Genomic DNA, 16,692 nt, shown 5'->3' on the forward strand with positions numbered 1-16,692 from the left:
AATGCGATAAAAATATGAAAGGGATTAAGAATGGGTTTCCTGATCCTTTTCGGTGGTCAGTGAGATGTTAACGAGTGAGTGACAAGCCTCGCGGTAATTAGACGTGAAACCCGACCGCGCGGTCTGCAGCGTAACCTCGGGCGCTTTATCTGACCTTGATGCATCTCGTGCCACTCTGACCCGCAGCGAAAGCGGATATGGCTGAAAAAGCGGACCCCGCGGTCCATAACGGCAAATTATAGGAACACAGGTTCACGGCCGCCTCCTCGGAGAGCCGCAGGTACGGCCGCCGCGCGTCCCCTCGCGCTAAAAACGTCCCGGTCTGGCCTTCGGCTCGATGTGTGCACCTGTGGTTGCTTGAAATGGCGTGCGTATCTTACGCACGTAAAGACAAGTGAAAAATATTAATAGGCTGTCTTGATGTTGAATGATTCCATCACCGTGTACGCATTGGTTGTTTAAAAAATGTATTCTGAAAAGATTGGGATGGAAATATATTATTAGATTTTGGCTGCAGCAGCTAACGTTCGCCATACTGATTTTCCTGGTTTTATAAGATTTTAAAATATATATATTTATTTATATTTATACATCATCCCTGAAATTGTGTTTATGGCTGGCCTTATCTCATAATAAGCGCGTTATGTGCCTGATTCCAATCGTTCTCCACGTTCTTCCTCATGAAGGCTTTCTGTGTGTAGGACTCAAACACACCGAATCTGCGCACATCACACAAACATAAATACGTGTTTGATGCGCAAATTGAATCTAAGCATGCGTGGCGCAAGTGAAAGTGCTTTAAACTCGGAGGGCAGTCGCTGCCTAAAGGGCGTCTCTTACCTGTTGTTCAGTAATATGAAACGACCTAAACCTGTAGAGGCTTACTCATCCCTCTGTACCTGCCCGCCAAAACCCAACGTTCGGCATTCGCTCCTGCCGTCCCCTGCCCCCCCACCCCCCAGCGCTGTCTTCGGTGTTGACAGTCTGAACCCGTAAGCGGTTGGAACGCGCCTACATTTGCGCTCCCAGATTTACAAGGTCGTAAATCTGTTTTTGTTTTCCTGTTTTTTCCTTCTGTTATTTTTCGGCTCTTAATTGATGTGTGGTGTGTGTGTGAGTGTGTGTGTGTGTCTGTGTGTGTGGTGTGTGTGTATGTGTTTGTTGGTATTCAGTTCAGTCCTTCCAGTAGGCCTTCGGAAATGTAAAAGCTGTGCCAAAGTTTGCGGTCTTGTTTGTGCACATCTATCCTTGCGCATTATTATTCAGTACAAAGCCTCACAACTTTTTTTTTCCTGCAGCCAAGGTTTTCTGGCTAATTGTACGCCAGGCTGGACCATTGAAAACTCTGCTCATGCTTTGTTGAGTTCAGTGTCTCAGCCAAACTATAATGGAAATAACGTGACTCTACAATGAATGTATGTTGTCTTCACAATAAAAGAACAAGGACTGCTGGAATTCATAAAATGTCTCTGTTCAGCTGTACATTGAGTCTCATTTAACAAGTTTTGTTACATATGCGGTTGTCTCACTTTTGAAAATGAAATATCTGCTTAACCGTTTCCTTTCAGTTCCTTTTGCACTTTAGTCATTTTAATTTCAGATTTATCGATCACATTTTCCATAAACGCATTTTCCTGTACACATGAGAGGTCATAAAGGTCATTCATGTTTGCGGTATGATTAGTCAATTTCTAAAGAAAATCTCATGCCTCAACTCATGGACTAATTAGAAATTTTTTTTATAAAATTTGATGGATGAATTTATAGAAATTATGGATGTTCTTGGCCTTATAAATAAAAAGGTACACCCCAATCTTCAGTTTTCAAACTTATAATCATGCATTTGTCTGCTGTGATTAAGCAGATTCCGCTTTCGTAATGCTAACAGGTGACACCAATCTTTCCTGGTAGGTTTTGTCATTGTAAATATCTGTGAGTAAAATATTAGATTTAAAGAGGTATGGTGTTTGTCAGAAAGCACAGACATCGTGTTGCTTTGTTTTCTGGTGAAAGTGAAAACATTTTTTTTTTTTGGGGGGGGGGGTTTTGGATTCTGTTCTCTAGCGCTCGTTTACGCGGTCATCATTCTCGGCCGAAATCAATCAGAGCTGCTCCTGAACGGAGGAGATTATGACCAGGTTTCCGATGCCAGCTGCGATGGGGGACTGTTAAAAGGAACTATGCCAATCAATCAAACACGTTAGGGCCGTGGGACAAATTCTTATCTCCAGAGACACAGAGATGTTTGCTCTTCGATGACCTCTCGTTTTATGGGGGCGATACGCTTTAAATATCCGCTGTTTTAACGGGCGGGTCCCAGCCCCTCACACCCGCGCCGAGATTTGCTGTGACGTGAGATAAGTCTCAGATAATTACTCTAATTATTGATTATCTGAGACCGATCAGGAGGAGTGAAATTTAGAGCCATGGAGCTCTGGAGGACCTGGTGTCTGTGTGTACAGACCGGCTACAGACCAGATCTTATAGTTCATTTTTATTTTCAAAGCCGCAGCAAATAGTTTTTTGTTTTTTAAATGATGATGTTTTGTTAGCAGGAGTTATCAGCACTCTTGTTGGTGTAATGTTGAGTTCCTGTGCCATGAAAGACAGTTCCCACGTTCAAGAAATGAGACAATGGGGGGGGGGCGCTGCGAGTGACCAGGAGAGGCTGTTGATCTCGTTCGCCTGAAAACTTCACGTGCGTATAAACGCCGACAAAAAAAATAATATGCGTTGCGGTTGTGAAATGTTCCCTGTGGTTGTTAGATGAGCTGATCAGTTTCAGCAGCGAATGAATGCAGGGCTTGTGAGACTTGGGGGGTAGGCGGGGGCGGGGTGGTGCGGGGGGGGGGTGGGGTGGTGCGGGGGCGGGGTGGTGCGGGGGGTGGCGTTCGTGTTGGGAAGGCAGAGCCACTTCCCTGAAAGAGGTCAGGTGAGGTCATGGTGACCAGAGGCAGATCCAGTTTACAGGTGATCACCTGACTGAAGCTGTGTGTGACCTCTATGGTTATATGCGCTGTACTAGAGTGTGTATTCAGCTCTCATTAAATTCCCGTTTGCTTATTTCAGTGTTTGAAACGCGCTGGCCCCTCTTTTCTGAGCATTGCCTTTTTTCACTATTTCATGAAACCCTGACGAAGGCCAGGCCGTCCTGCCAAAATGCTTTGGTTTGGTTTCGGCAGTAAATAACGACTTCTGTCTCAGAGTCTTCGGTCTCAGGTGTACTCCAGTGTGCTGAGGTGTGCCACAGGTGTGCCCAGCTGTGTCCCAGGTGTGCTCAGGTGTGTCCCTGTGGCCAGTCAGATTTAGGCAGCGGGTCTGTTTTGTCCTTCAGAGGGTGTGGTCGTTCCCGCTGTTGAGACAGGGGTGGTGAGGTGGGGGGTGAGCCAGGGCGCTTTTCTTTCGGAGGTGGCTGGTCACACCCGTCCCCACTGCGGCCCCCTGGGAAAGGGCGGTCCTCCTCTCTCTGTCTGGGGCGTCCTGTAAACCGCCCTGCTGTCTGACCCCCCCCCTTCCCCCGGGACGTCCCGCCCACCCCTCCCTAAGCTCCCCAAAGACCACAGGCCCTTCCTGTCCCATTGACCCAACCGCAGAATAACTCGATATCAACATACGAGGCTTCCATTTTCATATTCTGCCATTGTTCTGGTGTAACCGATAGGGGTCACAAAACCAGTCAGACAACAGAAGGGATTGAGGAGAAGCAGGTAGCCATCGCCAGAGAGAGAGAGAGAGAGAGCTCTGATGCTTAACCTCGCACGTCCTCACAGGGTTAACACGAAAGGAAATTACAACTTTCTCCACATGTGTGTATTTATCTATTCAATTTCTCCACACGCGATGACGGCCATTTTCAAATTTTTTATTATTATTTTGAATACGGAATTCTGCAGGATTTTGTAAAATTGGTCGATGCTGTCAGGAATTGGAGTCTAGACTTCAATTGAAAGGTTAATTGCGTATTTGACCCTAAACATTACAACGGGAAAGATAAACCTGCTTCCAATTTTATGGCAAAGCCACTTTTGCTGGTGTGGGGGTGTCGTGGTCGTAAGCTTTTTTTAGGAGGGGGAACGTCGCTAAAACATCGCGGGCAGATAATGGTTGTAAATGGGAGCAAAAAGTTGATTGGAGGAATGCAATTTAAATTCTCACTTAACTGGTAACAAAGGCTTGATAAGCTAGCTCGAATTCTGACATGGCGCTATGGTGATACCTGAATGGAGATTGTGTGCTTGTGTGTGCCTGCGTGTGTGTGTGTGTGTGTGTTTGTATGTATGTCTGTGTGTGAGTGTGTGTGTGTGTTCATGTGCATTATGTTTGTATGTCTAGGTTTGTGTGTGTATGCACGCATATGTTTGTGTGTGTGTGTGTGTGTGTGTGTGTACATGTGTGTGCATTATGTTTGTATGTATGTGCGTGTATGTGTGCACGTATGTATGTGCGTGTGTGTGTGCACATATGTTTGTACATATGTGCGTGTACATGTGCATATTTAGGTTTTTTTTGGTAGCGTGAGATGCCTGGAATGGCTTAGCACTTGAGAAACACTGCATAGTTTAATGTGCATGTGACCTCCGGACTAAATAATGATGCAATAAATCCATCCATCAAGGCCGTGGTTTCATCAGTTTAAAAAAAGGAGGTTGATGGACAGGCTTGTGGATGTCTCTGCTTAAACGGACATACTGTATTTGATTGATTGTCAAAATAGGTTACTTATATCATGGCATAATTTGTGTAGCAGAGTGCAGCTTTAAGAATTGATATTACTGTTATTTTAGGTTTTTTAAGCAGCTTAGCTTGTATTTAATGTGCAAATCATCAAATTGCATGAAATGACTCCAATGGAAATCTGAATTATTAACATCCATCCAAACAAGATTGGCTTGATGGTCACAAATTTATAAACAGGAAGCAAAACCCCAGAATCAAATTAGTCACATGCGCAGAAATCCTCTTGATGAGCAGGAATCCCTGGTTTTTTTTTTATTTTTAAGTTGACAGAAACTAGAATTAGTAAAATATGTCAAAATGCAACGGGGCTGCTCTGACAGACTGGCAGAAAATTGAAATTACTCTACCTGCCAAGAAAACGGAGAAGCAGACAAAATATTTACAAGTATTTACCAGCGGAAGTGCGTGTGTGACACTAAATCCAATTCATTTAAAAAAACGGCGAACACACAAAGTCATGGAAGGAATTAGCGTTAGCCTGTACGGCAGCGCAACCTGACGCGCCCGTGCGACTCTGTGGGGTCCTGGCTGCGCATAAAACACTAAGTAAAATGGAGAGGCAGCAGATTATGCAAATGCCCTTAATTCTGACCTTAGCGATTAGCTTTGCACAAGGCTGACCCTGTGGGGGTCTTCCGCACTGCCTGGTCTCCTCCTGATTGGCCCAAGCAACACCTGGTCCAGCTCGTACACCCAATAACAGGTTCCCTGACTTCATCGTCAGGGCAGTGCTGGTCAGCAAGATAGGTTGTCATCTGCATCAAAGAAGACAGTTCATTTGGAACGGTCCTTTTGGGCAAGTGAAACCGGTTGGCGTTTGTGCCATTTAGATGAAGCTGAAAGTTTATTTATAGTGATACTTTTGCTAATGGTGGATATGGACAGTCATGGAGAGATGGGTTAAATCTATGGATCCTTTAACTGTAGATAGCTCAGAATGCTGTTCCACCTGTAGAGGAAGGCAGTTAGTCTCAACATATCTCAGCTTTAAAAAAATACAGCAGTCTTTTTGAATATGAAATATTCAGAGGTTGAAAGAGCGAGTGCGTCAGGAGTTTGGCGCCCGTCGAGGTTGTCGTTGGGGGACGAGCGGCTGACAGTTTAACGCCGGTTCTCGTCCGTCTGTTTTTACCTGCATATGAGGTCATGAATAATTCAGTTTTCCATCTGCAGGAAGGGAACACCTGCCCCAGGTGGAGAGACACAAGCCTTAATTATTTAAGATAAACAGTCTGTGGCTCATAATCAAACAGCAGGGCCGGTGGGACGGGACGGCGGTCCGCAGGCCGTCCGCCGCGTTCCGCGACTTCTCCCGCCTTTTCCGACTCCCGGAACTCGGAATCCTGGAAACTTCCGCCTGTTGTTATGGAAACTCGGTCGAGTGTGGGAAGGCATTAGAGCTGGACTGCAGCCGGCGGCGTTGACCGATGTCTGGAGGGCTTATCTAAGATGGCCGGGGGTCTGCGGTGATGTCCGGAGGGCTTATCTAAGATGGCCGGGGGTCTGCGGTGATGTCCGGAGGGCTTATCTGAGATGGCCGCGGGTCTGCGGTGATGTCCGGAGGGCTTATCTAAGATGGCCGGGGTCTGCGGTGATGTCCGGAGGGCTTACCTAAGATGGCCGCGGGTTTGCGGTGATGTCCGGAGGGCTTACCTAAGATGGCCGCGGGTTTGCGGTGATGTCCGGAGGGCTTATCTGAGATGGCCGCGGGTTTGCGGTGATGTCCGGAGGGCTTACCTAAGATGGCCGCGGGTTTGCGGCGAGCGGGTGCAGTGTGTACGGTGCGGAGGCCTTCGGTGGGTTCGCGCTGTGAGCGTTTGTGCCGTTTGTGACACGTCAGCCTGTGTGGCGAGGAGGAGGCGGCTGTCACGCCCGGTCCCGGCAGCGCCCTGGCGCTGAGGGGCCTAGCCGAGGGGTGGGACTGACATGGTGACGGAACTCGATGCGGAGCCCACTCCCCTCCTGAAAGGCCGTCCTGCAGGTATCGGGTGCCGCAGTCGAGCCTTCTGCTCAACCAGACACCTCCCCAGAGACCCCGCTGAGCTCGGGGGCTACCTGCGCCTCTCCGACACCTGAGCCATGATCAAAGCCCTGCTTTTCCTCCTCCATGCTGAAAACACACACACACGTACTCACACACACTCATACACACTGACTCACACACGCACACACACACACTCACACACACACACACACACACACACACACTGACTCACACACACGCATACACACACACACACACACACGTGGTTCTTTGCTCATGGATGTCGGCCGTACGCAGTAGAATGTTCTGGAAGCTTCTGAGCGAACGCGGGAGGCCTGTCGTGTTGGGCTGCAGTGTAGCTCTTTCTGCTCCCGCAGTAGAAACCACAGCCTTCATTTAGCGCTCATTAAAAATAATGGAACATCTCAGTGCCAACATGCTGGATCCCAATTAACCGTCAGAAAAATGTCATAATGACCTTTCCAGCGGAAATAATGACTCTTTCCGTCAAACACATCATAAAGCACAGAAAGTAACGCCGATACATAATGCCCCATTGATATGCCCAATTTTCATCCATAACACATTTGGGGGAAAAACACTATTACACTGATGGAAAAAAAAGGAAGGAAAATGATGGTTTAACATGGCTAATAATCGCCCTAATGTGAAACATCAGTGTGTCCAGGACACCTGCCTGACCATCTCCTCGCCATAGTACCCCGTTCCCCTAAGTCACGTTGCGCTGTTAGGGTCAGGTGGCGGTTGTCCACGTTACTTATGGCTGGAAGGTTTGTTCAAAATGTCAGCGTATCTTGGATACTGGAAAATGGATTACTCTGATTGGCCCCCGAGTTCCAGTGATGTCATCGGAAGTCACTGCCAACTTGGCTCCAGTTTGCGATATTTCGGGACTTACGGTAATGGACGTAAAGGAACAGGCCCCGCCCCCACGCTGGAAATGGGACAGGATGCCTCTCCTTGATTTTTTGCCACTTTGACATAAATTGGCACGTAGGATTATATCGACAAAAATATTTCCTCGCTTTATCAAACTGAAATGGAGAAGGAGGAATACTATATTTAGGGATTGCCAGTAAAATATCTTTATACCGCTGATTAAACTTGGGTGGGGGGGGGGGGGTATTGGGGGGTGAGGAAGTTCTAGTTTAGCAGTTAATCCAAGTATGGAGAAACTACTGTAGCAATTTAAGATGGATTAAAAATTGAATTGTTCTGGTTGCCCTTGGCAACAGTCTTAGAACAACCAATCAGCAAAGTTAAAATTGTTTTTACACTGGGGTACATATATATCATATTAATGGTGACTGTCTGCCCACTTAAGATGCATAAAATTACAATGTAATTTTATTGTGTATTGTAAAATTACAATACACAATACATCTCTTTCCTTCATTTTGTTTTTGATCATGAAGTATATTAATTGGGGTAAATTTGCATAGCTAAAAGGTCCAAAATGAACGCTTTTAATTGTGATGTATAAAAGTGTGCATGTTTGTGTGATTATAGTGCAGATTATGAATGGACAGGTGTGAGGGACGAGAGGGAGAGAGGTTTCACGCTCCTGCTGTTTCACACACAGCTGTGTTGCCTCCTGCTTAACAGAAACAGCAGTCTCACACACGCGGGAGGTACAAGTTTTTTTAAAAAGGTGAAAGCAATTCAGAAGAGCCTTTATTTGTGTGGTGATGTGAGGTGTAGAGTAGGGAGCTCCTGTAGGGACGCGCGGTCGTCTGAAACGGGTCCTGAGGAGTCCCGGGCTGGGGGTCAGTCTCGGGTTTTGGGGACAGAAACCTGGTCCAGCCACCGAGGGGTGAAGGGAGCCACGGTAATCAGGTCACGGCTGCGCAGGAACATCGCGCCACGTTTCCACGAAGCCCAGGGGACCTCCGCCCGCGGGCGGCGCGCCCTGCGTTTCCTGTTCCTGTTTTCCGGGGAGCGCGACGGTGACTCACTTCACAGCGTTTTATTTTTCCCAGAGCGCGGCCCGGGAGCGCCGGACGGGCAGGAAAAGCCACTTCCGTCTTCTGGGATGTATCGAATGGGCCGGCCGGCGGGTCGGAGACACTGGAGCGGACAAGAGGCTGCGAAAATGTGTCAGTTATCAAGGGGATTGGCTAACAATGAGAGGCGTCAGTAGGTGGCGGGGCGGGGGGGGGGGGGGGGAGGGGCCTGTGGGGGAGGGGCCTGTGGGTTGCATTACTGGGTGGAGATGGAGGTGCACTTAAACACTCTGAGAACCGAAATCTGGCCCAGCCTCAGATCACAAAACTGAGACACAGACAGGCCCTATCTACCCTAGTACCCCACAAATACCCCATGTGCCCTGATACCGCACAAATACCCCTATCTGCCCTGGTACCCCACAGATACCCCTATCTACCCTAGTACCCCATAAATACCCCTATGTGCCCAGATACCCCATACATACCCCCGCTGCAGACTAATTGCCCCCTGCTGCTGGGTCGGGTCATGCTGCAGCACTAAATGCCCCCCATATGCCCCTCATACCCATTAGTCTGCCCTCTGCCAAACACCAGCCTCTCTCTCCACAGACTCACACAAATCCCACAACTGCCCAAAAACAACTCACTGCACTGTTTTCATACTTTAATATGTTACTTAAGACTCTCCTTCATGAATTCTGAATGAACTGGAGCTTTGTGTATCTGGCTTAAAATATTTATAACTCAAACCGTTTGTTACGGACAATCTTGGAATATTGGAATGACCCAAAATGGCACAATTTGACAGTAGTTCCTTTGAATAAGGATTATATTATCTATTCTGGTAAACTGATAAAAGATGGTGTTTTGCATTAGAAATATTCATAAATGGAGATGGCTCATTTCATACTGTTACAAATCATAAACCTTATCAAATCAAAAAATGGTGCTGGTTGGTCTGAGGTATCTTCCTAATAAGGTGAAAATAAATAAGTAACAGAAGAATAAAGGAGACAGCACTGAAACTCTGGAGAAGGACTGTGATTTCACTTTATGCACTGAAAAGCATTTTAAATATTAAGGAATCTGTTATGTGATTTGTATGTTTAACACAAAGACCCTGCTTAGTAACGCGTACAATCTACTGCGGCCAAAAACAGTGAAATGCCAGCATCCATGAATTTATTAAAATTTTGTTTTTTTTTTTCTTTCAGAATTCTGAGCTGCAATTATTTGGTATGGAAGAGAAATGTTTGGAAGTGTTGGAAAGGAGAGCGCATTCATCACATTGTGTACGTTCTTTTATTTGAATACGCGTAAAAGGCCTTGGTCTTCCAGAAGAATCCACACAGACGCGCGCGTGTTCTCTGCGGCAGATTTGTTTCGCGCTGTAATTGTCTTCGCCTCCGTTCAGCCCTTTCAGTCTGGCGCGTGGTCATGTCTGACGGCTCGTACAGCGCAAACTGTACAAAACACTGCAGGCAAATTAAAGGAAGAATTCATCCTGCTTTCTTCCAAAATGCTGTTACTTGCTGTGAAATATAGAGTGATTCATTTTCATAAGTTAAAAAAAATCACACTTCTGTAACAAGCCAGGAAAAAACAAAAACAAATCAATAAAACTTTCAACATCTAATTTAACTCACACTATACACCCAGAGCGGTTGCTGCTTAGAAGGGACAGTTTTTTCTGGTCAGGTCACAGCCCTGTAGTTTTAAAATCCTCCTTACGTTGTGGGCATTAATTCTGTTTTCTGTTTTCATAGAAAGAAACTTTTTATGCACGTTACATTCGAGCTGCTTGCTTCAGTTAGACTGTTACAGTGTCAGTGTTTTCTCAACAGAAGTCCGGGCATGTGAATCCATCTGTCTCGGTTTGGCTTCTAGACAGAGGTGTCCAGTGTACTCTGGGAAGGGATCTAAGGATCATTCCAGGACCTGTCACAGAAAAGAATTATTGGGCAGACTAAAGGAGATATCCTTAAACGTAACACTAGATTGTCTGGATGTCATCCTTGCTCAAATTATGCTAATGAATTCAGCTGAAGCATGACCTGTTAATTCCGTATTTATTTCTACCATTGTAAGTTACACGCTGTAATGTTATTTTTTGTTTTGGTTTTTAAAAAAATATAAAAGATGGATGAATCCAGCCTATGCGAAAATTTACTTTCACAAGACTTTTGGAACCTGCATGCCAGTAAAAATGAACGCGCAGTCTGACATTAAAAAAAAAAAAAAAAACTTAAAACCAAAAATGTCTTTATTAATGACATTTTTGCCAGGAGCACATATTGGAAATGTTACTTTGAAGCTTCAAGATGTTGATATTTTGCCAAGAGGGGTAAAAAAAAAAATTGGTCTTCTTATTTCCAAGCTGACACTCCAGGTTTTAAATAGACGAGTGTACAATTTCATTACCTTAGCAGCGCTAGTCCGCGCTCTTTGAAGCTCTGCCCCGGCACTTAGTAATTTGGTAACAGGTTGGAAACGGACTGCGGGGTAAAATGAGACCCTGTTGTCCTGGTAACAACTACCCACCTCTTATTTTTGAATCAAGCGTGTAGCATAAGGTGACATTTAGCTACAGGGAATGTACGATTCTTACCGCAAAGACGAACTATTCAGCGGAACGAGACGAGGTTGTAAACAAACAAGAAAACAGCTGAGTACCTCGTGTAAAAGACTGTTAAAACGCGAAAACTGACACGGTAATTATTCAAGGTGAATTTTGCACAAGAGAGAATTGGTTGGATTTTGACAGTAATAGTATCATATTCATAATGTAGCACATGACAGAAATGTGTGGCTGAAAATGGAATTGGGTTTTCGTCCTGCAGCATGTCAGTTGATGCTTCTGTCATTGCGTACCGCTGTCTGACATGAACCCTGGGTTGCCGTATGATAAAATGTTTTTTTTAATAGTTTTATTTGTTAGTCAGATCCCCGAAGCGTCTGTTTGTCCTTTTGAGATTTATCTTTCAATATGCAGTTTTAGGGGGGTCGCGTCTCCCAAAATATATGCCCCTGGAGCGTGATTCATCACTGGAGTCTAATTTTGCGACTCTGTGCTGTACAGTGGCTTCCCGCCAAGCTCTCGATTCGTGCCTGCTATTTTTTTCCTTTTTTGTTTTTTATTTTTAACAGAATAACAGCATTTCCGCAAAGATTCACAGAAGCATTACCTACCTGAATGTTAGCCGGTACAGATTTATCAAACCAGTAAAAATCACAATGGCCCCAAAATATTCCTTTTCTTTTGCTTTTCCCAAAAAACCCCCATCATAAGTCTGTATTAAAATACCGGTAACATCGCTGCAGAACACTACCTGATTCGGTGACGTTCTCTCACCCAGCCGTTCGTCACTGGTTATTATAGAGAATGTGCAAGCCGAACTAATCTGCAGCTAAAAAAATTCCTTTCTGAACTGGAATTGAGATTTAAAAATGAAACAGGCCTGCTCTGACATTGGGAACTTATTTCAAGGATGATTGAAAAATGACTGGAGTCAAAAACAAGCTTTTGAAACGTTAATATAAATATGAGATTCCCATTCCATCGCTCCTTTGATAGCCGGTTCATCTGCTTTAAATACCGCGTTTCAGATGGGTGTTCCGGCAACGGTTTTCTGTGGATTAGGGTTGGACTGAATATAGGCTCTCGCCCTGCCTTGTCTTTCTCTGTATTAATGGAAGGGTTAACGGAAACCAAATCAGCAGTCAGTCACTGATTTGAATCGATCTTTGTGTTTTTGCTGTGGAGAGCGAAATATTTAGATTGATTCAAATTATTCGCTGATTGACAGCCTGTGGTAGCTCCACCCAGTTTGCGGTTTGTGAATCCTCGTTCTCCCTTCCCTACTGCTATTTTTAAAGCAGAGTGAAGTGTGTCAGTCCTCCTTATGTGTTTGTTCACTATATTCAGACAGAGGGAAAGAGAGGGGATTACAGATAGAGGTGGAATCAGTGAGGGAAAGTTCCAGAAAGGGCCATATCAGGGGAATGTACCCCCAACCCCGCCATGGGGTATATCTGTGTGTGGGTTAACAGTTGGCCACCCTATGGACTGCACTATTCAGTCTCCCCATCCTTATAATTAAATAATAATAATTTTTGGTTGTCAGTGGGGTGGGAGGTGTTTATCAAAATGCTGATAATTTAATTTTAATTTGTGTTTTAATCTGTGGATGCTGGCGTCTGCTGTTTTTTTTTAGATTTTTGAGTCGTTTTTTTTTTTTTTTTCGGTGCTCTACTTTGACCCCCTCCCCCCCTCCCCACTGCCATCACCCGAATTTCTGAAATGGGGGCACCGCGCTGGGACGCCAGGCTCTTAATTTGCCCACCATGTGCTGGGGCGGGGGGCGGGGGGTGGGGGGGGGGGGGTGTCGTGGGGGTGTCCAGTCTGATTAGGGGACCATGCGAGGTGGTGGCCTGAGAGGAGAGGGGTATTGTGGGTAATTAGAGATTAATTACAATCCTGCAGTTTGTATCATGGCTGGGGGTCGGCAGCGGGTCGGTGCACATGGCAAACTTAAGGAGCTGTGAGCACCAGGGTGGGGTGGGGGGGGGGGGGGGGGGCGAGAGGGTGGGGGCCGGGGGGGCGTCCGGGGGGAGCCAAGCGTACAGAAATGTGGAGCCAGTGAGGCTGGAGGGGCGGTGAACGGGACAGACGGGGGGTGGGGGGGTGGATGGCACTCAGCGAAATTAACAAGCAGCTGCATCTACTGCCCACTCCAGCACGCATTCCACACAGCCTCAGCAACTGACCCACAAGAGCTTTACCCTCTATCTCTCTTTCCCCTCTTCTCTCCTCTCTTCTCAGCTCCCTCTTTCCTCTCCTCTCCCTCTGTTCTCTCCTCTGCTCTCCTCTCTTCTCCTCTCCCTCTTTCCTCTCCTCTCTTCCCCTCTCCTCTCCCTCTATTCTCTCCTCTGCTCTTCTCTCTTCTCCTCTCCCTCTTTCCTCTTCTCTCCTCTCCTCTCTTCCCCTCCCCTCTCCCTCTATTCTCTCCTCTGCTCTCCTCTCTTCTCCTCTCCCTCTTTCCTTTCCTCTCTCCTAATCTCCTCTCTCCCCCTCTCTTCTCCTCTCCTCTCTCCCCCTCTCCTCTCTCCCCTTTCCTCTCCTCTCTTCTCATCTCCCTCTCTCCTCTCCTCTCTCCCCCTCTCCTCTCCTTACTAAACGCCTATTATAAATACCTTATCATACTCAGATTCTGAGAGCTGCATCGATGGGAAAGGTTTCCAGAACCTTAACCACATCATCTGTGTGTGCCTGTGTGTGTGTGTGTGTGTGTTTTTTTGTGTATATATGTGTGCTTATGTGCGTGCATGTATGGATGTGTGTATGTGTGTGTGTGTGGGCATATGTGTCTGTGTGTGTCTGCATTTTGTTTGCTTTATCCCTACTGGTATGCTTTCTGCTACTCAAGTGAAGGACATCAGACAGCAACTGAAATATATTTGGGCCCTTATGATGTATTTTATAAATGTGGACCTAAATAAAGAATTAATGTGTGTGTGTGTGTGGGCTAGTGAGTGTGTGTGTGTATATGAGGGCCTGGGTGTGTGAGTGTGTGTAAGTATATGTGTGTGTGTGTATATGAGGGCCTGTGTGTGTGTGTGTGTCTGTGAGTGTATATATGTGCGTGTGCGTATATGTATGGATGTGTATGTGTGTGTGTGTGTACATGTGTATGTGAATGTGTGAGTGTGTGTATATGAGGGCCTGGGTGTGTGTGTGTGTGTGTGTGTATATGTATGGTTGTGTGTGTGTGTGTGTATATGTATGGTTGTGTGTGTGTGTGTGTATATGTATGGTTGTGTGTGTGTGTGTGTATGTATGGTTGTGTGTGTGTGTGTGTGTGTGTATGTATGATTGTGTGTGTGTGTGTGTGTGTGTGTGTATATGCATGGTTGTGTGTGTGTGTGTATGAGGGCCTGTGTGTGTGTGTGTGTGTGTGTATATGTATGGTTGTGTGTGTGTGTGTGTGTGTATATATGTATGGTTGTGTGTGTGTGTGTATATGTATGGTGTGTGTGTGTGCGTGCGTGTGTATGTGTGAGTGTATGTATGGTGAGTGTGTGTGTGTGTGTGTGTGTTTGTATGTTGTGTGTGTGTGTGTGAGTGTGAGTGCGTGTGTGTGTGTGTGGTGTGTGTGTGTGTATGTATGGTTGTGTGTGTGTGTGTGTGTGTGTGTGTGTGTGTGTGTGTGAGAGTGTGTGTGTATGAGGGCCTGTTTGTGTGAGTGTGTGTGTATATGAGGGCCTGTGTGTGTGTGTGAGTGTGTGTGTATATGAGGGCCTGTGTGTGTGTGTGTGTGTGTGATGTATTTGGTAGTGTGTGTGTGTGTGTGTGTGTGTGTTGTATGTATGGTTGTGTGTGTGTGTGTGTGTGTATGTATGTGTGTGTATATATGTGCGTGTGTGTGTATATGAGGGCCTGTTTGTGTGTGTGTGTGTGTGTGAGTGTGCGCATATGTGTGTGTGTGTGTGTGTGTGTGTGTGTGTATATGAGGCCTGTGTGTGTGTGTGCGTGTGTGTGTGTGTGTGTGTGTGTGTGTGTGTATGTATGGTTGTGTGTGTGTGTGTGTGTGTGTTGTGTGTGTGTATGTATGGTTGTGGTGTGTGTGTGTGTGTGTGTGTGTGTATGTATGGTTGTGTGTGTGTGTGTGTGTATGTATGGTTGTGTGTGTGTGTGTGTGTGTGTGTGTATGTATGGTTGTGTGTGTGTGTGTGTGTGTGTGTGTGTGTGTCTATATGGTTGTGTGTGTGTGTGTGTGTGTGTATGTATGTGTGTGTGTGTGTGTGTGTGTGTATGAGGGCGGTCGGTGAGCTCGGTCCTGTGGCTGCTGATTCTCTCTCTCAGGACGCTGGCCTGCTCTTTATGAAGCGCCTGCCTCTGGCTGCAGTGCACAGAAACACCAGCTGAGTCAGAGGCAGTAAATAACTTCCCTCGCCATCGCAGTGTTTTCCTGATCAGAACTGCCCAGACTCATTCTGCATCTGATGAAACAGGAGTGCTGTTTCCCCTGCACTTGCTGAAAAGAGCTCCAGCCTTTTTTTTTTCCTGGATACTTTTCAGCAGATTAAGTTCTTGCTTTCTTCTTTCTCCCACTCTTATCAACTCTTATATAAGTATGTATTGTGAGTGAACAACCATAGCGGGAGTTTGATAGCTGTCATTTGATCGATCTGTTGAACCATGTCGGAGAAACCAGAGAAAGGCCGCTCTGGTTTCAGTGGAGTAATTAGGTTGCCCAGTCACTAATTACCTGCAGGTATTACAAGGATGATTGACTGTCATTTACGCATTTTAATTTGGAGAATTATTTTCAACGGCAGCTATTATCTCTGTTTTGAAACACAGATGCAATGATTACATACCTAATTGAGATTAAGATCCTGTTTTTGCTGAACAGAATAGTCGGGGTGAAACAGTCACCGTTGCTTTGTCAAACTGTTTTACCAGTGGAATATATTTATTGATATACGTAATCATCTTTTCACTTTCATTTTTCATTACTCGGCAGATCTCATCTCCACACAAAAAACAACAACTTTTAATCATAAAAATAATCACATTTCTCACATACACAAATCGTATTCTTCATACCCCTGTAAAAAAACGCACAATTTCTAAAAATATAATGGAGTTGGAACTAAAACTTCATCATGATCCAAAGCGATCCTCCTCATGTCAGCCTACATTTATAAAAGTAGCTGTTTATACTGTATGGAGTAATAAGTAATAATGGGTCTGCCATTGGCAACAAAGAACAATGAACGGATGTTGTGATTGGCTGAAATTTGTTAGTTTTTGTTGAAATAGAGATTGACCAATGGGGAGAACTGATATTTATTAGACAGGAGGAAATATAAGGAGAAGAATATAAACACAGAATAACACAGCGTGTGGCTGCATTCCGGGCTGAATTCTGTGAGTTAGTATGAGGTCATAGGGCCCAGTGGTTAATGCCTGTAAGGAGTGAGCCTGTGCTCATTAGTTAT

General features: G+C 45.6%; 1 long non-coding RNA gene across 1 annotated transcript in view; it reads left to right on the forward strand.

Moving 5' to 3' along the window:
- LOC135252191 (uncharacterized) overlaps positions 1 to 10,847 on the forward strand; it is a 40,791-nt gene extending 29,944 nt beyond the window's left edge. Inside the window, exons 2-3 of the long non-coding RNA XR_010329351.1 lie at positions 9,903 to 9,980; positions 10,533 to 10,847. This is a non-coding gene — a long non-coding RNA (uncharacterized LOC135252191). The remainder of the gene's footprint in view (positions 1 to 9,902; positions 9,981 to 10,532) is intronic.
- The last annotated feature ends 5,845 nt before the right edge of the window (positions 10,848 to 16,692 follow it).

The sequence above is a fragment of the Anguilla rostrata genome, chromosome 4 (assembly GCF_018555375.3).
Source record: "Anguilla rostrata isolate EN2019 chromosome 4, ASM1855537v3, whole genome shotgun sequence".
Taxonomy (NCBI): domain Eukaryota; kingdom Metazoa; phylum Chordata; class Actinopteri; order Anguilliformes; family Anguillidae; genus Anguilla; species Anguilla rostrata.